Raw genomic sequence first — 23,073 nt, 5'->3', positions numbered from 1 at the left:
TTTATTGAGCATGTACTGGGTGAGTGACAGTGCTTGGCACATAGTAAGCACTTAAATAGCATCATCATTATTATTATTATTAAGGGTTTAGGAGAATACACTAAAATGGAGTTAGTAGACATGTTTCCTGCCCACAGGGAGCTTACGATCTAGAGAGGAGACAGGTAATTCATTTTGTTACAGAAAGAGGAAATGGCAGACTGTAAGGATATTTTCCTCAGTTTTGTGGTCTGAGGATGGTAGGGGTGGGGGGGGAAAGCAAATGCTTTAAGGTCACAGATCCAAGTGCAGAAATGTCACAGAAGGGAGAAGGATTAGGAGAAATGAGGGTTTAAGGTGTGTGGGGGTATCTTCTGAGAAAATGTAATTTTAATAAATTTTAATTGTTTTTAATTTAAATTATATTATTATTTAGACCTTCAACTCATCGTGGGCAGGGAATAGTGCCTACTAACTCTGTTGCTTGTTTGTATTATGGTATTTGTTAAGTGCTCAATATATCCTATACACTGTTCTAAACTCCGGGGTTGGTACAAGTTAATTAGGTTGGAGAAAGACCCTGTCCCACATGGGGCTCACAGTCTAAGTAGGAGGGAGAACAGGCATCTTATTCCTGTTGTACAGTTGAGAAAACTGAGGCACTGAGAAGTTGTGTCTTGCCCAAGGTCACACAACAAGTAATTGACAGAACTGAGATTAGAACCCAGGTCCTCTGACTTCCAGGCCCATGCTCTTTTCATTAGGCCACACTGCTTCTCTGTTGTGCTTAGTACAGTGCTCTGCACAAGATAAGCACTCAACAAATATGATTGATTGATATTTCACATTAATAAATCAATGCATTTACAATCAATACTTAATAATTTCTCTAGTCTTGTAAACTCCCTGTGGGTAAGGAAACATGTCTACCAACTCTGTTGTATTGGACTGTCCCAATTGCTTAGTACAGTGCTCAGCATACACACAGTGCTCAATATATAAGCATGACGTAGTGGATAGAGCATGGGTCTGGGAGTCAGAAGGTCAGGGGTTCTAATCCCAGCTCTGCCATTTGTTTGTTGTGTGGCCTTGGGCAAGTCACTTCCCTTCTCTGGGCCTCAGTTCCTTCATCTGTAAAATGGGGATTAAGAGTGTGAGCCCCAGCTGGGACAGGGCCTGTGTCCAACCCGATTTGCTTGTATCCACCTCAGTGCTTAGTATAGTGCCTGGAACATAGTAAGCACTTAAATACCATAATTATTATTATAACATTGGTTGATAATTAGTTGATTATTAAGACTTTGAAAGTGGGGAGAGTAGTGATCTGTCATATATGAAGAGGGAGGGAGTTTCAGGCCAGGAGGAGGACATGGATAAAGGGTCAGAGGGGAGCTTGAGGTATAGTGAGGTGAGGTGAGGTGGCTGGCACCAGATGAACAAATATGAGATATAGTTAAGTAAGCATCTATGGGAATCAGTTGTGAGAAAATGTTTTGATTTATATATACTATCACACCAACAGTGATTGATATAACCCAATTTCACTGAATGTATATTTAATAATATGATATCAAACCAAGACAATAATTAAAACAGTTTTTTGTACCTTGCTGGCATTTCTCATCTTAGGTAATCATTGCTCTACAAACCTAGCTTGGTGATAGTGAGCCTCATTACAGAGTTACTAAACCTAAGAACTGAGAGGTTAAGGAAGTGGTTTGCCTGGGAACACACAGCAAAGTAGTGTGGAAGTCAGCAAATTAAATTCAAAAAGTCTAGTCTTTTATTCTCAGTACAGGGATACCTCACGATACAGTTGTGATGAATTCTTCAAAAATGTGGCTGTATCATGGGAATAAATTGGGATCTTTTCCAAAACCCCTGCAAAATTCATACAAAATTCCTGTATGAGTTTTATACTGTCACATTAAGCAATCAATCATATTTATTGAGCACTGACAGTGTCCAGAATATTCTAAGCACATGGGGGTGTACAGTATAAAAGAGTTGGTGGACACGTACTCTGCTCACAAGGAGTTTATATTCTAGAAGGGAAGACAGACACCAATATAAATAAATTACAGATATGTACATAAGTGCTGGGGGCTGAGGGAGGGGTGAATAAAGAGTGCAGTCCTCTAGATGTAAGCTCACTGTGGTCAGGGAATGTGTCTGTCCATTGTTATACTGTAGTCTCCCAAGTGCTTAGTACAGTGCTTTGCACACAATACTCAATAAATATGACTGAATGAATGAAGTGCAAGGGTGACAGAGGAGGAAGTGGAAGAAGAGGAAATGAGAGCTTGATAGGGAAAGGTCTCTTGGAGGAGATGTGCTTTTAGTACAGCTTTGAAGGTGAGGAGAGTAATCGTCTGTCAGAGGTGAAGGAAGAGAGAGTTCTAGGCCAGAAGCAGGAGTGGTCATTGGGGAGAGAAATGAAATCAAGGTACAGTGAGTAGGTTAGTGTTAAAAAACCATACTTTGTGGGCTGGATTGAAGTAGGGAATCTCGGGGATAAGGTTAGAGGGGGGCAATTGGATTGAGGGTTTTAAAATCTGGAGTTAAAGCATGGTAAGGCATCAATAAACTATAATCTTTGTTAAAGTAATTCAAACATAGCATTATACATTAACTATATGAAGTATGTACACATTCCTATACTTGGTAGCATGTTCAGAAAGACCTGACTGTGGTAATGTGATTTTTTCATATTCAGTGAAATATTTATACAATTTACATTGAATAGCAACTTTTTTCCTATCTTCATAAAGTACCTTGTACCAGTCCAACTCCTTTTGAACACCTCTTTCCATAAGGCTCTCCTTAAATTTATTTCTACCTTTTCTTAATGGAATTTTTTAAGTGCTTATGTGTATCTAGCACTGTACCAAGACCAGGAGAAGATAGGAGATAATCCGCTTGGGCATAGTCCATGTCCCATATAGGGCTCACAAATCTTCATCCCCATTTTACAGATGAGGTCACTGAGGTTCAGAGAAATTAACTTACTTGCCCAGGGTCACACTCAGCAGATAAGTGGGGGAGCCGGAATTAGAACCCAGGTCCTTCTGATATCCAGGCTCATGCTCTAGCCATTAGGCCATGCTGCTTCTTATTTACTTTCCTAAAATTGAAAGCAAGACTTCTTCATCCCCAAATTTTAGCTGGTGGTGGAGAGACCAAAACCTTTTAGTCCACTGGCATTTTGGCATAATGACATTTTGCAAGGATGCAGGGGACTGTGGGATTATCAAGCAATAATATGAGCTGTATGTACCCTGTGTGACTGCACCCAAGGGAATGTCTATATCTGAAATAGGGAGTTATAAAAATTGGAGAAGCAGCGTGGTTTAGTGAATAGAGAAAGGGCCTGGAAGTCAGAAGCTCATGGATTCTAATCTCGGCTCTGACATGTCTGCTGGGTGACCTGGGGCAAGTCACTTTACTTCTTTGCAAAATTGGAATAAGAGTGTGAGCCCTATGTGGGACAGGGTCTGTGTCCAACCTGACTAATATGAATCTATCTTAGCACTTAAAACTGTGCTTGGCACATATTAAGTGCTTAAAAATACTATCATAGTAATAATTATTATTAAATAAGAAAGTATTTATTGAGGATAGTATGTGTTTAGGGAGGCCTTGTCCCATTTTACAAAGGACACTAACTTTCTATTCCTTATTTATTGGCAATATTCAGTATAGATTTTTTTCAAAGTTTTCAGCACTTAACCTCCAGCCTAGGGATCTGGGAGGGGAAGGCAAAGGCTCTGAAGCAAGTTGGGGGTTGAGGGTCTAGGACCCCCTGAAATTGTCATGAATAATAACTGTGGTATTTGAGTGCTTACTGTGTTCCAAGCATTGTACTAAATGCTAGGGTGGATACAAAGAAGCAGCGTGGCTCAGTGGAAAGAGCCTGGGCTTGGGAGTCAGAGGTCATGGGTCCGAATCCCGGCTCTGCCATTTGTCAGCTGTGTGACTGTGGGCAAGTCACTTAACTTCTCTGTGCCTCAGTTACCTCATCTGTAAAATGGGGATTAAGACTGTGAGCCTCACGTGGGACAACCTGATGACCCTGTATCTACCCCAGTGCTTAGAACAGTGCTCTGCACATAGTAAGCGCTTAACAAATACCAACATTATTATTATTATTATTAAAGAAATCAGGTTGGACAGAGTTCTTGTCCCACATAGGGCTCACAGTCTTAATCGCCATTTTACAAATGAGGTAACTGTAGCACAGAGAAGTTAAGTGATTTGCCCTGGGTCATACAACAGACAAGTGGCCGAACTGGAATTAGAATTGTGGGCATGGGACTCTGTCCACCAACTCTGTTGCATTGTAAAAAAAATGGTATTTGTTAAGAGCTTACTATGTGCCAATCACTGTTCTGAATGCTGGGGTAGTACAAGGTAATCAGGTTGCCCCATGTGGGGCTCACAGTCTTCATCCCTATTTTACAGATGAGGTCACATTGAGGCACAGAGAAGTTAAGTGACTTGCCCAAGGTCACATAGCTGACAAGTGGCAGAGTTAGGATTCGAACCCATGACATCTGACTCCCAAGTCTGGGCTCTTTCCACTAAACCATGCTGCTTCTCACTGTAGTCTCCCAAGCTCTTAATTCAGTGCTCTGCACACAGTAAGGGCTCAATACATATCACTGACTGATTTACCACTTGACTGCCAAACTGTAACCACATTAACACAGGCACTTATCCTATCCCATCTTGATTATTAAATCAGCCTCCTTACTGCCCTTCCTGCTTCCTTTCTCTCCCCATTCCAGTCCATACTACACTCTGCTACCCTGATCATTTTCCTACAAAAACATTCAGACCATGTTTCCCCACTCTTCAAGAAACTCCAGTGGTCGCCCATACACAGCGGTGGAAGCAGTGTGGCTTAGTGGAAAGAGCCCAGGCTTGGGAGTCAAAGGTCATGGGTTCTAATCCCAGCTCTGCCACTTGACTGCTGTGTGACCTTGGACAAGTCACTTCACTGTGCCTCAGTTACCTCATCTGAAAAATGGGGATTAAGCCTGTGAGCCCCATGTGGGACAACCTGATTACCTTATATCTACTCTAGTGCTTAGAACAGTGCTTGGCACATAGTAAGCTCTTAACAAAAACCATCATCATCATCACCTCTGCATCAAACAAAAACTCCTCACCATTTGGCTTTAAAGTAGTCATTCACCTTGTCCCCTCCTACTTCATCTCACCACTGTCCTTCTACAACCCAGCCTGCACACTTTTTCCTCTAACGTTAACCTTTTCACTGTACCTTATTCTCATCTCTCTTGCTGCTGACCTCTTGCTCACATCCTGCCTCTGGCCTGGAACACCTTCCCTCTTCATATGAGAAAGATAATTGCTGTCCCCCATTTCAAAATGTTAGTGAAGGCAAGTTATTGAAGTCTTCCAAATCTTCCCTGAATGGGCCCTTCTCTCCTCCTCTTCCACTCCCTTCTGCGTCACCCTGACTTGCCCCATTCATTCATCCTCTCTCCCAACCCCAGAGCACATGTATATGTCTTTAATTTATTTATATTAGTATGTCACCCACACCTCTAGACTGTGAGCTTGTTGTGTGGGCAGGGAATGTATCTGTTTGTTGTTGTATTGTACTCTCCCAAGCACTTAGTACAGTGATTTGCACACAGTAAGCACTCAATAAATACAACTGAATGAATGAATCTGTGAACCTTGGTTTTAATGATCCAGTTCTCTCCTAGTATTTACCTCTCTGACTGCTCCTGCTCAACTCTCTCTCTTGCTCTTCTTCTGCCTCTTACCTCCTAGCAGAGGGTGGCCCTTGAGGTTCTGTTCAAGATCCTCCACTCTTCTCACGTTATGCATTTGATCCCATGTCCTCAACTATCACCTGCAATCAATGGTATTTATCGAGAGCTTACTGTCTTTAGAGCATTATACTAAGTACTTGGGAGAATATAATACCAGAAAGTTGGGGACATGAACCGTGGCCATAAGGAGCTTGCAGTGTAGTACAAAAAAGGGAAGGGGAAAAGGAAGTGAATGACTCTCAATCTATGTCGCTAGCCCTGACCTTCCAGCTTCTCTGCAATCTCACATTTAATTTTCCCTCCAGGATATTTCCACTTAGATGTCCCGCAACCACCAAAAACACAATAAGCTGGACTTTTCATCTTCACTCCCAAATCCTCCCTTCCTCTTCACTTTTCCATCACAGCTGAGAACACTACCACCCTCCTCTTCTCTGAATCCACAACACAGTCATTATCTTTGACTCCTCAAACTCCTTCAGATAAATATGGTTGTTTTCTCCTCCACAATATTTCCTCGATTCATCCCATCCTCGCCACCCAAATGACCCCACTGTCATCCAGGAACTCATCATGTTAGGACCAGATTCAGCTATCAGTCTACTCCCTATTCCCCCTATCTATAATCCGTATTTTACTCTAAGCAGTTTACTCTAAAATATTACTATGTACATGTACATGTATGAGCATCCAAATCAAGGGTGAAACAAGAGCATTTGGATGCTCTTCCAACTCAATAGGCCAAGAGCAATCAATTAATCAATGGCATTTATAGAGCACTTACTGCATCCAGGGCACTGTATTACGTGCTCTGGAGAGTACAAGATAACAGAGTTGGTAGACACAGTCCCTGCCCGCAACAAGTTTGCAGTCATTTCACTGAAGCTCACCTTCTCACTGTGCCTCATTCTCAACTCTCCTTCCTCTGACCTTTGCTCATGCCCTTTCTCATCCCTGGAACTGCATCCCTGTTCAAAGCCACCATATCATAGCTCTATCTTCACAGCCTTTTTGAAATTCTGTATTCTGCAAGAGGCATTTCACAATTAAATTTAAATTAATCACAATTAAATTGTCTTCCCCCAGATTTGTCCTTTACACCTGCCCCTTTAGCATTAATTCACTCACAACTAACTGGAACACTTCCATACATATAGACTTATATAACTTACTATTAAAGCACTTACTCAAATCCACTTTTCCAGTCTCTTTTTCCTCTGTAATTGTTTTGTGACCATCTTCTCACTAGATTGGGAACTACTCGTGAGTAGGGATTGTGTCTCCCAAATCTTCCCATTATGGAATTATCAATTTAATGTTGGGGAGGACTAAAAGATAAACTATACCTGTGTGAGTGTATATATATATATATATATATATATATATGTAATAATAATGTTGGTATTTGTTAAGCGCTTATATATATATACACACACACAGAGTATACATATATATTTGCACATGCATAATGTAAATATATTACATATACATGCTATAATAACAATAACTCTATTTGTTAAGTGCTTATTACGTGCCAAGCACTGTTCTAAGCACTGGGGTAGGTACAAGGTAATCAGGTTGACCCACATGGGGCTCAGTCTTAATCCCCATGCCCAAGATCACACAACGGACAAGTGGTAGAGCTGGGATTAGGACCCACGTCCTTTGCCTCCTAAGCTATTTTTCTGACAGTACAAAAGTTTAAATAGTTACAAATGCCACATCTCTAAAATGGAGAATAACAGAATTCTTTTAACAACTACAATCTTCTAGTATGTATGCATTTATGTGTATATACATTTACACACATACTACACCTGTATTTGTTAAGCACTTACTATATGCCCAACACTGTTCTAAGTACTGGGATAGATACAAATTAATTAGGCCCATTACAGTCCCTGTCTCACATGGGACTCACAAGTTAGGTAGAAGGGAGAACAGATATTTAATCCCTATTTTGTAGTTGAGGAAAACTAAGGCACAGAGAAATTAAATGACTTGCCCCAGGTCACACAGCAGGCAAGTGGCATTAGAATCCAGGTCCTCTGGCTCCACTGCTTCCCATTAATATAGTAGCTCCATTTTAATGCTGATAGTTGAATGTGACCGTCATACCCTGGCCAAGTTAACAAGCTAAGTTCACTAGCACCAGAGGGGCTGGCAGTGAGTGATAAGGAGCATTAACAGTTGCCAAACTTCCCAGCGCCCTACGGATCCAACATCCCCCCTCCCCCACTCCTAAACACACACACACACACACACACACACACACACGGGCTGGGTGAGCAATAAGGCTGTACAATTAGACATGAAATGAGAAAATTGCAATGGATCTTGTCCCATGACCTAATTTCACCCCAAATATAATTGTGGTATTTGTTAAGTGCTTACTATGTGTCAGGTGCTGGGGAGGACACAAGCAAATTAGGTTGGAAACCAACAGAAGGGAAGAGGATCTGGAAGTAGCAAGGTCTATCTGGGGAGGAGGTTTCCAAGAACTCTTGGTAGTAGGCTGAACTCAGTCACATGGATGTGGCGAGTCGTCTCTACTCAGAGTCGGGGTCTCCCACTCTGTCAGACCCTGTGTGGTGCCCAGTGACCTAAAGGCCCTACTCGTTGGAGGTAGAAGTGAATATCCCCCCAACCCTCTTTTGGGACCTTGACCCCTGGGTGATTATGAAAGGTAACCCTTGTTGGCATGGTTTGAAAGGTAGCCCATTTGGGGTTATTTGAAAGGTAGCCCAAGGAGACAACCATTGTCTCCTTCCCAATTTTACCAGATGCTAGTAGTTGGATATCATGCTGACCAGTGTGTTCATTGCTAATTAGTCTAGGAATAGCTATGCCCTCTGTAGAATACCTCTTGCAATTCCTTGTACTATAATCTTAATAAGCCTGCTTCCATTATTCAAAACCCTTAAGTCTGTGAATCCATTTCCAACCCTCAGATCTGCAAATTCATGAGTTACCTGGCAGCTGGTTCCACCCGATGACATAAATTTGGTATCAGAAGTGGAACTGGAGACAACTGGAATGAATTCCCTGACTCTCTTCTTGAAGGACTAAGGATGGAACTCCCCTAGGTGGGTTGCCTACTGGGTCAACTGACACCAGAGCGACTCAGCTGGCTTGGTGGAGGAGTTCACCACTTGGAGGATAACAGCCCATGGGAAGAAGGAAAAGAGGAAGGGAAAGATCTTGCTGGCTGCATTAGTGAATTCCTCTCAAGTGGGAAGCATTCATGGGGCAGGAGCTAGGTGCTTCACCATATGCCAGTGACTAAATAAATGGTACATTTGCTGCCCGGATTATCTTTCTACAGAAACTTTCTGGCCATGTCATTCCCCTCCTCAAAAACCTCCAGTGGTTGCCTATCAACCCTCGCATGAAGCAAAAACTCCTCACTATTGGCTTCAAAACTCCTCATCACCTTGCCCCGTCCTATCTCGCCTCCCTTCTCTCTTTCTACAGCCCACGCGCGCACACTCAGCTCCTCTGTCCCTAACCTCCTCACTGTGCCTTGTTCTTGCCTGACCCGCCGTCGACCCTTGGCCCATATCCTACCTCTGACCTGGAATGCCCTCCCTCCTCACATCTACCAAACTAACTCTCTTCCCCTCTTCAAAGCCCTACTGAGAGCTCATCTCCTCCAGGAGGCCTTCCCAGATTGAGCCCTCCCTTTCCCTCTGCTCCTCCTCTCCCCATTTCTCCTACTCCCTCTCTTCTATCCCCTTCCTCTCCCCACATTGGTGTATATTTGTACATTTATTACTTTATTTTATTAATGATGTACATAAATTTATGCTGCCCCAGTGGAGGATGGGGAGTTGGGGATTGAAGGGAGGGGTTGTGTGTGTGTGTGTGTGTGTGTGTGTGTGTGTGTGTGTATTTAAGTGTTTGCTCATCAGAATATGTGGATGTTTGAAGAAAAGTTGAGAAAAATTTGCCTCCTGCCTGAGAAGAAAAGGAGGAAAAGGATCATGAAGTTATCAAAGATGGGGGTTCAGTAAGGTTTTTCTTGTCACAGACCACACAGCCTTTTGGTGCTCAGTCTCCATTCTGGCAGCCCACCTTTACACATAGTCTCTTGTTCTTGCTGCCTCATCATCAACTGTCTCCTCAACCTATTCTAGTCAAGTTTCCATCCCCTTCACTCAAACGAGACCACACTCTCCAAAGTTACTGGATAAGTCCAAAGGCATCTTTTCTACTCCAATCCTACTTGGACAGTGGGGGCCTTCCCTTTTTCTCTAGAAGTCTCCCTGAGCTTAGTCTTGCTGATTCATTATTCTCTTGTCTGTCTTATATCTCTGGCAGTTCCTTCTCTGTTTCCTTTGCTGTCTTCTTCCTCCCCTCATCCCTTAACTGTTGACTGATGGGTCACTTGCTCTTCGGCTACATTCTTGGGGAACTCATCCACGCTCAAGGCTTCAGCTCTAATCCTCCACCTCCCACAGCCCTACCTGTTTTTATACTTAGTTGCCTCTCCTACCTGTAATTTATTTTAATGTATATATCTCCAACTAGACTGTAAGATTTTTGAAGGGAGGGATAATAATAATATTGATGGTATTTGTTAAGTGCTTACTGGGTGCTGAGCACTGTTCCACACATTAGGATAGATGCAAGGTTATCAGATTGTCCCACGAGGGGCTTAAAGTCTTAATCCCCATTTTACAGATGAGGTGCCTGAGGCATAGAGAAGTTAAGTGACTGGTCCAAAGTCATACAGCTGACAAGTGGCGGAGTCGGGATTAGAACTCATGACTTCTGACTCTCAAGCCCATGGTCTTTCCACTAAGCCAGGCTGCTTCATCTCTACCAACACTATTGTACACACTATTGCACCCTTCCAAGAGCTTAGTATAACGCTCTATCCCCAGTTATATCCCCAGCTCATATCCCATTTTACAAATGAGGAAAAAATAAAAGCTTTGTGACTTGCTTAAGGCCGTACAGCAGGTAAGTGGTGGGGTCGTGATTAGAACCTAGATCCTCTGACTTCCAGGCCCATGCTCTTTCCATGAGGCCATGGTGCTTCTCTTCATCACTGGACTGCAGGGTGAGATGGAGCAGCTCTTTTTCCTTGTCATGCTACTTAGGTTTGTTTCCTTCCTCTGTGGCAACCTGCCACCCAGCCCCAGTCTAAGAAGTAGCATTGCCTAGTGGAAAGATTACCCTGGGAGCTAGAGGACCTGTGTTCTAATCCTGACTCTGCCACTTGCCTGCTGTGTTATCTTAGACAAATCACTTAACTTCTCAATGCCTTAGTTTCCTCATCTGTAAAATGGAGTTTCTAATCCTCTTTTCCTACTTGGACTGTGAGCCCTATGTGGCATCCAAAATGATCATATTCCATCTACCCCAGCTCTTATTACAATGCTTGGCACATAGTAAGTGCGTAAATACCATAATTATAGCTATAATTATTTCAAAGCCCTAAAATGCCACCTCCTCCAAGTTTCCCAAGTTAATTATCCACACCCCAAATCTTCAGTAATTTTTCTTAAAATTATCTTATCTATTCAGAGCTAGAACTAGTGTCTCCAGAAGGGGAATTCCTTGGACAGTAACGATAATAGTAGTAGTAATAGTATTTATTAGTTATTAACTGTGTGTAGAGCATTGTACTAAGCACTGGGAGAGAATACACAGGTGGGAATCAGACGTGGTCCCCACTTCTCAGAGAGCCCATAATCCAAGAGTATGATGGGGGAGAAGGGACTGGACATAAATCCATCAGAAATGATGAAACATATCACCAAACAAATACATGAAATAAAAACAAAATCAGTGTGCTGTGGCTAAATGAGAAGAATTTCAGGCTCATGCTGCCGCAGTTTCAATCTTTTATGTAATTTCCTGCTTCTTGTTTATACATGCTCACACCTGTCATTTTTCTCCACTACATAGACAGTGTCCTAGGACACAGAACTAATTGTGAAAAGAAAGAAACTGAACCAAGAATGTAACATCACAGACTCTTGGTAATTATACTCCTGCTAGTCCCACAGCCTCTAGGCACAGTGATTATGGTGCAATGGAAGTATTAAACTCATCTTCCTCAATGGGAAAACTGCCAAAACAAACAACTCTATATACATCTTTTCAGTTGGCATAATAATATCTGGAATTTGCAAATCTGCCTTTCTTCCATGGGTAGCAAAGTTTTTTGTCTGGGTGATCTCATTTTTCCATATAACAATCCTGTGAAGATTCTCATATCATCCCTGAATCACCAACCCCCTATGTCAGACAAGGAAATGAGTCATAAAAAGGTTAAAACCCAAGGACACACAGTGGAAGAGAAGTAGATTGAGGAATAGAACAGCATCAGTTTTATTGATTTCAATTCCAATCTATCTGTGCCCCTTCACTGTTATAAGCCCCTTGAGGGACAAGGTCCATTCTCAACTGTATTCCAGTTCCTAGCAGTTAGTACAGTGCTCTACATACAGCAAGTGTTTACTCTCCTCCAGGAAGCTTTCCCTGAATTAGGCCTCCTCTCCCACTCCCTTCTGTACCGCTCTTACTTGCTCCTTCATTCATCCTCCCTTCCATCCCCACAGCACTTATGTATATATCTGCATATATTGATAATTTATATTAATGTCTGTCTTCCCCTCTAGACTGTGGGCAGGAATGTATCAATTTGTTGTTATAGTATACTCTCCCAAGCACTTAGTACAGTGCTTTGCACACAGTAAGCACTCAATAAATACTATAGAATGAATACTACTATTTCCACTAAATGACATTCTCTCTCACTTTCTCTCCCTCTCTCCACATGGGTCTATAGTCAAACCTAATGTTGTCACTGACATTCAAACATGAGGCAGTTGTCGTAAGAATGTTTCATCAAGCCCAGCATTCTGCCTCTGTCAGAGACCCATAGGGTGTTTGGCAGAACAGTGAAATAACTGCCCTGTCAACTTTTTAGCACCCTTAACTCTTCCCTCCAATAACCCATCCCACAGTTATCCATCCACCAACCACTTCTCTTTCACACAAGCTCTGGTCCCCAGGCTCATAGGTGAGATGCTGCCCCACCCCATGACACCAGGACAACTATCCACCCCTGCTCCAGCCCAGGAAGGACTGAACAGGGTGGACCTTTAGAATGTTGAGGCCACCACCATAACTAGGGTTCATCCATTCAATCACATTTATTGAGCACCTACTGTTTGCAGAGCACTGAACTAAGCGCTTGGGAGAGTACAACAAGAAACACATTCCCTGCCCACAGTGAGCTTTCAGTCTAGAGGACGAGCTTTGTGCCTATTGGTTAAACATGTGAAAAGTCTGCAAAGCCATTGCTCCTTTCGTGCTTTTTGCCATTTTTGTCTTTGGTATTTTTGTTCGCCTTTTCTTATGCTTCAGTTGCCAACTCCCTCCCCTTCTCATTATTAGGTTGTGAGCTTCTTGGGGGCCAGGGATCGTGTCTAAACCTCATATATGTATTTCATTCCCAATGCTTTATACATAAACACTACAATAGTAACAATAAGTGGTATTTAAGTACTTATGATGTGCCAAGCATTGGATTAAGCTCTGCAGTAGATACAAGATCATCAACTTAGATACAATTCTTGTATTATAGACTAACTATTACTACCGCTACTATTATCACCATCCTTGAACCTACCTGAAATCTTCCTGAGCCTTCTAATAATATCAAAATAATTGTAGCATTTTGTTAAATGCTTACTGTGTGTTAAAGACTGTACTAAGCATTGGGGTAGATATGAGGTAATCGGATCCCACCTGGGGCTCACAGTTTAAGTAGAAGGGAGGACAGGTATTGAATCCTCAGATGAGGAAACTGACACAACAAAAAATGAAGTGACTTGCCCAAGGTCACACAGCAGACAGGTGGCAGAGCTGGGATAGGAACTCAAGTCCTCTGACACCCATGCCTGTGCTCTTTCCACTTTTCTAACTTCTCTTACATGGTCTTTATAAATGTACCCCCCTTTAACTTACCCCAACACTTCTTACACGTGTTGATGTTTTCCTTCTTCACAAGTTCCCACAAGAAGCAGCATGGCCTAGTGCATAGAACACAGGCCTGAGAGTCAGAAGGATCTGCATTCTAATCCCAGATCTGCCACTTATGTGTTGTGTGACCTCAGGCAAGTCACTTAACTTCTCTGGGCCTCGGTTACCTCATCTGCAAAATGGGAATGAAGACTGTGATTCCTATGTAGCGTGGTTTAGTGGAAAGAGCCCAGGCTTGGGAGTCAGAGGTCATGGGTTCCAATCCCCACTCCGCTGCTTGCCAGCTCTGTGATTTTAGGCAAGTCACTTAACTTCTCTGTGCCTCAGTTACATGGGGATTAAAACTATAAACCCCACGTGGGACAACCTGATCACCTTGTATATTCCCCACTGCTTAGAACAGTGCTTTGCACATAGCAAGTGCTTAACAAATACCACCATTATTATTATGTGGGATACAGACTCTGTCCAACCTGATTAGTTTGTATCTACCCCAGCACTTAGTACAGTGCCTGGCACATAGTAAGCACTTAACAAACAGCAAAAAGAAAAGCTCCTGCCAGTGTTGCTTCCAGTGATTATCCATGTGGCTAAATATCTTGCTGTGTCATTCATTCAATCAAATTTATTGAGTGCTTACTGTGTGCAGAGCACTGTACTAAGCACTTGGGAGCATAGCATAACTATAGAATAGCATAGCAAAGGATAGCCCATTCACACTGCCAACAGTGATTCACCCAATTCCTTACCTTATATGTAATAACACTTCTTTAGCTTCTGGTTGCTCTGTTCCCCGTGGTTTAGCTGCCATCTTGATTTCTTCCTAGCTCCCAGCCAAATGGGACTGCTTCACAAATGATCTCACCATATCTCTCCTCTTTGAGGGATTTCCCATTTCAGCTCAACATTCAACAGCTGCTCCAATATCCTGTTGTCACCTGTAACACAAATCAATGTGATACCTGCAGGAGGAGACCAATTGAAGCCAATTCTGACCTAGTGGATAGATCACTGGCCTGGGATTCAGAAGGATTGGGTTTTTAATCCTGGCTCCACCACTTGTCTGCTGTGTGACTCTGAGCAAGTCACTTCATTCCCCTGGGCCTTAGTTATCTCATTCATAAAAAGGAAAATAAGACTGTGAGCCCCATGTGGAAGTTGGACCATATTCAACCTGATTAGCCTATATCTATCCATCCCAGCATTTACTACAGTGATTGGAACACAGTAAACATTTAACAAATACCAATAAAAAGAAGAAAAATCTGAACAGTAACAAGACTGGGTTGGTCTATACAAAAAAAAAAAAAGTCTTTGTCAGGAAGTGTGCTTGGTGAGACCAGAGTCATCTTTGCAAGAGGCTGTTAACTAAATCTCATTAACAAATATGAATATTTCCCTAAAACATCACTGGATGATAATTAAACTCATTCAGATTGGTTGATGCACATGGAGTTAAGAGGGAGGAAGAATAAGTCACTTTCAAGTATCTTGAATCAATGTCAGTCTGGTTCCCCAGATACTGTAATTTCCCTATTGTGCAGAACTTTCCAAAAGCCAATGCTCCTGGCCTTCATTAATTAAAAATTAATTTTAAAAAATCCATTGTCTCTAGGAGACCTGAGGAAGATTTGATGTCCTATTCCTATGACTGTGCCAAAAAAGCCTGTCAGATTGTTAAAGTTACAGTCTAAACAGTTTGTCAAGAGCTGAAGTTTGAATAAATAAACCCAAGTCTTTTACATGGCAGTAATTACATACTGTTCCCAAATGTTTACTACTTTTATGTCTGCCTAGGAGGATATTGAAAGCATTCTAGTTCTTGGCAGTTTTCTGATTCAAAACCGAGGAAACAAGTCCAGGGACCAAAATTATATCACGTCCACAATGGGAACAAACTGTATTCACACTCGCTGTTATGGTTATTTGAAATTTAACAAATGGCAGTGGGGTGTTAAGCAGTGAGAGAGAGAAAAGGAGAGAGATATGGCCTTCTTTATTCTCCCTCTGGAGGTAGAAAGAGCTGACCATGGTGAAGGCATCTAAAACACAGGCCGGGGTGAAGTTGTCTAAGAAACATACCTGCAATCCCTGCTCAAGTTGCTGCTACCGTTGGGCCCTGGCAATCAAGCTACACACCAGGGATTGTTGACTCATGCCACTCAGAGAGGGGATTAGAACGGTGGGGACAGCTTAATACTAATAATTATGATCCTTGTTAAGCACTTACTATTTGCCAAGCACCATTCTAAGCACTGGGATAGATGTGGCAGAGCCAGAATTAGAACCCAGGTCTCCCAACCCCCAGGTCTGTGCTCTTTCCACTAGGCCACGATGTTTCCAGGATGTGGAGAGAACCTGACAATGGGTCATGACCCCCGAGACTGCCTTCTTCTCTTCATTCTTGCTACTCATAAGTTTGCATTCTCTTTGCAAGCCATCTTTCTGTTTGTAAGTAGGGAGCATCTCCCAGAGTGGAGACTGTTTGAAGTGGTCTCTCCAGCCATGGCTGCCTGCTAAAGAGGAGGGTCAGGTCTAGGAGTTCTTGTCTGTCCGTCTCCCCCGATTAGACTGTAAGCCCGTCAAACAGCAGGGACTGTCTCTATCTGTTGCCGACTTGTTCATTCCAAGCGCTTAGTACAGTGCTCTGCACATAGTAAGCGCTCAATAAATACTATTGAATGAATGAATGTATAGGAGCTTGTTCACTAGACTGTAAGCTCTTTGTGAGCAGGGAATATGTCTGTTTATTGTTGTACTGTACTCTCCCAAGCCCTTAGTACAGTGCTCTGCACCCCATAAGCACTCAATAAGTATGACTGACTGAATGAATGAACAATAGCATTATCCCATTTTAGTAAATTGGACACAGTCCCTGTCCTGCATGGGGCTCACAGTCTAAGTAGGAGGGAGTAGGATTTAATCTCCATTTGACAAATGAGGTAACTGAGGTACAGAGAAGTTAGTTCACTCACCCGAGGTAACACAGCAGACACGTGGCAAAGCTGGGATTAGAGCCCAAGTTCTTTGACACCCAGGCCCATGCTCTTTCTTCTAGGCCATGCTAAAATGGGATCATGCTGTGCTGAGTGGCCAAGCTCCTAGACCCGACCCTCTCTCTCTTGTGGCAGTCAAGGCTGGAGCAGTCTCTGTAAACAGAGTGTCCACTCTGGGAGATGCTCCCTACTTAAAAAACAGAAGGATGGCTTGCAAAGAAAACACAAATTTATGAGTAGCAAGAATGGAAAGAGAGAAAGGTAGTTGCAGGGGTCATGACCCATTGTGATGTTCTCTCTCACATCCTGGAAGCATTGTGGCCTAGTGGAAAGAGCAAAGGCCTGGGAGTCAGAGGACCTGAGTTCTAATTCTGGCTCTGCCACTTGTCTGCTGTATGACCATGGGCACATTCACTTGACTTTTTGGTGCCTCAGTTTCCTCATCTACAAAATGAGGATTCCATTCCTGTTCTCCCTCCTACCTACACTGTGAGCTTCATGTGGGACCTGATTATCTTCTCTCTGACCCAGCGCTTAGTATAATAGTTGTTGCATAGTAAGTGCTTAACAAATACCACAATTATCACCATCATCATCATTATTTTTATTACTACTGTTATCATCATTACCATCATCCCAATAATTTGGTTCATGCTTGGTGTAGCACAGGCCTGGAAGTCAAGAGACTTTGGTTCTAATCCTAGTTTCGCCACTTGACTCCTAGCTGAGAAGCTGCATGGCCTGCTGTAGAGAGCATGGGCCTGGGAATAAGAGGACCTGGGTTCTAATCTTAGGTCCACCACGCGTCTGCTGTGTGACCTTGGGCAAGTCACTTGACTTCAGTTTCCTCATCTGTAAAATGGGGATTCCATAGCTGTTCTCCCTCCTGTTTAGACTGGGGTCCTCATGTAGGACCTGAATTGTACCTGATCTGATTATCTTATATTCTGTGTCTATCCTAGGACTTAGTACAGAGCTGGGCACATAGTGAATGCTAAACAAATGTCACATTATTGCACTTTGACTAGTGCTTCATCTCTAAGCACAGCTCAGACTGTGTCTCCTGGCCACTGTTTTTAGCACAAAGCACTGAGGAAAGGAGATCATTATATTATTTTTATTATTATAGTTGTGGCATTTGTTAAGAATTTACTATGTGCCAAGTACTCTTCTAAGCACTAGGGTGGATACAGGCAAATTGGGTGGGACACAATCCCTGTCCCACATGGGGCTCACAGTCTTAATCCCCATTCTATAGCTGAGGTAACTGAGTCACAGAGAAATTAAGTAACTTGCCCGAGGCCACATAGCAGACAAGTGACAGAGTCGGTATTAGAACTCAGGCCCTTCTGACTCCCAGGTCCAGGCTTTATCCACTAGGCCAAGCTGCTTCTCTTGAGAGGGAAGCAGGAGAAGGATATAGTCTGCCCCCTTCCATAGCAATGGGTAGGCTGCGCTTTTACCTCTCTGAGGCTGGAGTTAGAATGGCATTACTCAGCCTTCCCTTACTCTTCCTTTCCAAAATCCTAGAATGAGTCATCTACCATCGCTGCTTAGAATTCCTTAACTCCCATTCTCTCCTGGACCCCCTCCAATCTGGCTTCCATCCCCTCCACTCTACCGAGACTGCTCTCTCTAAGGTCACCCATGACCTCCTTCTTGCCAAATCCAATGGCTCCTACTCCATTCTAATCCTCCTTGACCTCTCTGCTGCCTTTGACACTGTTGACCATCCCCTCCTCCTCCACACCTTATCTCACCTTGGCTTCACGGACTCCGTCTTCTCCTGGTTCTCCTCTTATCTCTCTGGCCGGTCATTCTCGGTCTCCTTCGCAGGCGCCTCCTCCCCCTCCCATCCTTTAACTGTTGGAGTTCCTCAAGGGTCAGTTCTTGGCCCTCTTCTGTTCTCCATTTACACTCACTCCTTCAGTGAACTCATTCGCTCTTACAGCTTTGACTACCATCTCTATACAGATGACACGCAGATCTACATCTACGCCCCTGTCCTCTCCCCCTCCCTGCAGGCTCGCATCTCCTCCTGCCTCCAGGATGTCTCCACCTGGATGTCGGCACGCCACCTAAAACTCAACATGAGCAAGACTGAGCTCATGTTGCAAGCTCCTCATCTTCCCTCCCAAGCCCGGTCCTCTCCCAGACTTCCCTATCACCGTGGATGGCACGACCATCCTTCCTGTCTCTCAGGCCTGCAATCTCGGTGTCATCCTTGACTCGTCCCTCTCGTTCACCCCACACATCCTATCCGTTACCGAGACCTGTCGGTTTCACCTTTACAATATCGCCAAGATCCGCCCTTTACTCTCCACCCAAAACGGCTATCTTACTGTTACAGGCTCTTGTTATATCCCGGCTAGGCTACTGCGTCAGCCTTCTCTCTGATCTCCCTTCCTCCTCTCTCACCCCGCTTCAGTCTATTCTTCACTCCGCTGCCCGGCTCATCTTCCTGCAGAAACGATCTGGGCATGTCACTCCCCTTCTTAAACAACTCCAGTGGTTGCCTATCAACCTCCGCTCCAAACAAAAACTCCTCACTCTAGGCTTCAAGGCTCTCCATCACCTTGCCCCTTCCTACCTCTCCTCCCTTCTCTCTTTCTACCGCCCACCCCGCACGCTCCGCTCCTCTGCCGCCCACCTCCTCACCGTCCCTCGGTCTCGCCTATCCCGCCGTCTCGCCTATCCCGCCATCGACCCCTGGGCCACGTCCTCCCACAGTCCTGGAATGCCCTCCCTCCTCACCTCCGCCAGGCTAATTCTCTTCCCCTCTTCAAAACCCTACTTAAAGCTCATCTCCTCCAAGAGGCCTTTCCAGACTGAGCTCCCCTTCTCCCTCTACTCCCTCTACCACCCCCCTTCACCTCTCCACAGCTTAACCCTCTTTTCCCCCCATTTCCCTCTGCTCCTCTCCCTCTCCCTTGCCATCCCCTCAGCACTATACTCTTCTGCTCAACTGTATATATTTACATTACCCTATTTATTTTGTTAATGAAATGTACATCGCTTTGATTTTATTTAGTTGCCATTGTTTTTATGAGATGTTCTTCCCCTTGACTCTATTTATTGCCATTGTTCTTGTCTGCCTCCACCGATTAGACTGTAAGCCCGTCAAACGGCAGGGACTGTCTCTATCTGTTGCCAACTTGTTCATTCCAAGCGCTTAGTACAGTGCTCTGCACTTAGTAAGCGCTCAATAAATACTATTGAATGAATGAATGAATACTGCAGGGGCAGAAATTATTCCACTTTGGCCTCCACCAGCTGGATGGAAGCTCTGTAAACAACAAGGGAGTCAATGACCCAGTCTGGTCCCTATTACAGTGCTCTAGCGCAGGGTGGTGTCTGGCACACAGTAAGCACTTAACAAATGCCATAAAAAAAGAAGTAGTTCACCAACTCCCTGTCCTCTTTATTCAAATTTCCCTTGCAAGTGACTTTCCTCTAGCTATAAGCTTTAAGATAAATCCACCGGTCTGTTACATGTATATTTGTAATCTATTAATCCTTGAATAAATAAATTCCTGAAAACCTTAAAACAAGCCAAGCAACTCATAAACAAACAATTTAAAGCCTCTTCTGATCATTCTTAGAGTTAGTGATTTCCTTTGGTTGAAAATCAGTAAACTTTGCTATTAGAAATCTCTGTCAAAACTCTGGCAAAGTGAACTAAAACTTATTTTGGTAATTTAATTTAATTCCTTGAACTCTTCCTCTTCCTGTGAGAAAGAAGGGTTGTTGGTACTTGGTAAATGTTAAACAAAGACTTAACAGCAGTGTCATCCTTTTATGCGCATGGCAAAGGATTCTCTTCTACCTGGGAAGAGAATGATACAATAAAACTTATTTTTTCCTTCTGAATTTACAAGTGGTAATGTGATAAGCCTACTGTGACATCCTGGGCAGGACTAGGGGAGAAGTAGGTACTTTTTTTAAGGTATTTATTAAACTACTTACTATGTGTCAGGCACTGTACTAAGCACTCGGGTAGATGCAAGCTACTCAAGTTGAGGTTAATCACATGGGTTTTACAGTCTTAATCCCCATTTTACAGATGAGGTAGCGAAAGGATGGAGAAGTTAAGTGACTTGCCCAAGGTCACACAACAGACAAGCGGTGGAGCTGGGATCAGAATCCAGATTTTTCTGACTCCTATGCTCATGCTCTATCAGTCTACCACCCTGCTTCTCTTGGTATTTGATAAAGGAACTTGGTTAAGCAGCCTAGAAAAAAACAACTTCAGTTGTCATGGAGTCTGGGGCAATTTGGGGAAAGATGACCAGCCTGGTTGGAAGAAATCAAAACCAACATTCTATGGTGAAGATTATCTCCTACAATTACATACTGTCATTCTGACATTGCAGTACCTGTGGAATACTATACTGAGTCCAATTAAAGGGGAGAGCCACTGTACCAAACTTGTTGAGGTTTTTCTGCCTCACTACTTCTTTTCGTACAAAGAGTTGTTGGGGTGATGACAAAAGTTAATAGGAGTGATAATAATAGCAGTATTTGTTAGTGCTTACTCCGTGCCATGCCCTGTGGTAGATGCAATAGTGTGGCTCAAGGGCAAGAGCCCGGGTTTGGGATTCTAATCCCAACTCTGTCACTTATCAGCTGTGTGACTTTGGGCACGTCACAACTTCTCTGTGCCTCAGTTACCTCATCTGGAAAATGGGGATTAAAAAACTGTGAGCCCCACGAGGGACAACCTGATAACTTTGTATCCCCCCAGCACTTAGAACAGTGCTTGGCACATAGTAAGTGCTTAACAAATACCAAATTATTATTATTATTAGATAAGACAGAGTTACCATCCCACATGGGGCTCACAGTGTAAGTGGAAGGGAGAACCTGTATTCAATCTTCATTTACAGAGGAGAAAATGGAGGCACAGAGAAGTTAAGTGCCCAGGTCACACAGCAAGTAAATGGCCACGCTGGAATTAGAATCCAAGCCAGCGACCCTTCCACTAAATTACACTGCTTCCTGTGGACCTGGAATATGCAATGAACATTAGATATTAAACATGAAGTCTCTGGGATTGCATATACTGATCTTCAGGAAGAGTTTCTGAAATGTTAAACCTTCCCCATTTAATCCTCACCACTTCAAGTGATATCAAAGCAAACTGCTCACTTCAGTGATATATGTATGTGTGTGTGTGTACATATATATGTGTGTGCCCTACTTCTTTCTTCACATTTAAAAAAATTATTTCAATCTACTATACCCTTCCTTCGGCACCCATCATTTGTAAATACTTTGGGTCCTCCTGCCACATTCATTCATTCATTTAATCGTATTTATTGAGCACTTACTGTGTGCAAAACACTGTACTAAGAGCTTGGAAAGTACAACACGGCAATAAAGAGAGACAATCCCTGCCTGCAGAGGGCTCACAGTCTGGGGTGGGAGAGACAGACAACAATACAAGTAAACAGATATCAATATAAATTAATAGAATTATAGATATGTACATATATACTTTAGTACTGTGGGGTGGGGAGAGGAAGGAAGAGCAAAGGGAGAGAGTTATGGAGACACAGAAGGAAGTGGGAGCTGAGGAAAAGTGGGACTTGGTCTGGAAAGGCCTCTTGAAGGAGGTGCACCTTCAGTAGTGTTTTGTAGGGGCAAAGAGTGATTGTCTGGTGGATTGAAGGAGGGAGGGCATTCCAGGCCAGAGGTAGCATATGGGCAAGGAGTTGGCAGTGAGACAGGCAAGATAAAGGCATAGTGAGAAAGTTAGCCCTAGAAGAGTGGAGTGTTCAGCCTGGGAAGTAGAAAGAGAGAAGAGAGGTGAGGTAGGAGGGGGCATGGTGATGGAGAGCTTTGAAGCCAATAATGAAGAGTTTTAATTTGATATGGAGATGGATTGGCAACCCCTGGAGAAGACTTTTGAGGAGTGGGGTGACATGCCCTGAACGTTTCTGTAAAAAGATAATCTGGTTAGCAGAGCAAAGTATGGACTGAAGTGGGGAGAGACAGGAGGTTGGGAGGTCAGAAAGGAAGCTGATGCAGTAGTCTAGATGAGAGAGGATGAGTGATTGTACCGACATGGTAGTGGTTTGGATGGAGAGGAAAGGGCAGATCTTGATGATGTTGTGAAGGTGAGACTGACAGAGTTTGGTGACGGACTGGATATGTGGATTGAATGAGAAAGTGGTGTCAAGGGTTACACCAAGGTTACGGGCTTGTGAGATGGGAAGAATAGCTGTGCTGTCTACAGTGATGGGAAAGTCAGAGAGAGGGCAGGTTTGGGAGGGAAGATTAAGCACTGTGTT

At 43.4% G+C, this 23,073-nt stretch overlaps 1 long non-coding RNA gene across 1 annotated transcript in view; it reads right to left on the bottom strand.

Moving 5' to 3' along the window:
• Positions 1-14,718, bottom strand: part of LOC120638498 — a 32,367-nt gene extending 17,649 nt beyond the window's left edge. Inside the window, exons 1-2 of the long non-coding RNA XR_005660191.1 lie at positions 14,534-14,718; positions 13,770-13,834 (exon numbers count right to left, since the gene is read on the bottom strand). This is a non-coding gene — a long non-coding RNA (uncharacterized LOC120638498). The remainder of the gene's footprint in view (positions 1-13,769; positions 13,835-14,533) is intronic.
• Between the last annotated feature and the right edge of the window lie 8,355 nt (positions 14,719-23,073).

Source organism: Ornithorhynchus anatinus, chromosome 1, assembly GCF_004115215.2.
Source record: "Ornithorhynchus anatinus isolate Pmale09 chromosome 1, mOrnAna1.pri.v4, whole genome shotgun sequence".
Lineage (NCBI taxonomy): Eukaryota > Metazoa > Chordata > Mammalia > Monotremata > Ornithorhynchidae > Ornithorhynchus > Ornithorhynchus anatinus.
The sequence above is the reverse complement of the archived record's forward strand: the minus strand, read 5'-3'. Positions and strand labels throughout refer to the sequence as shown.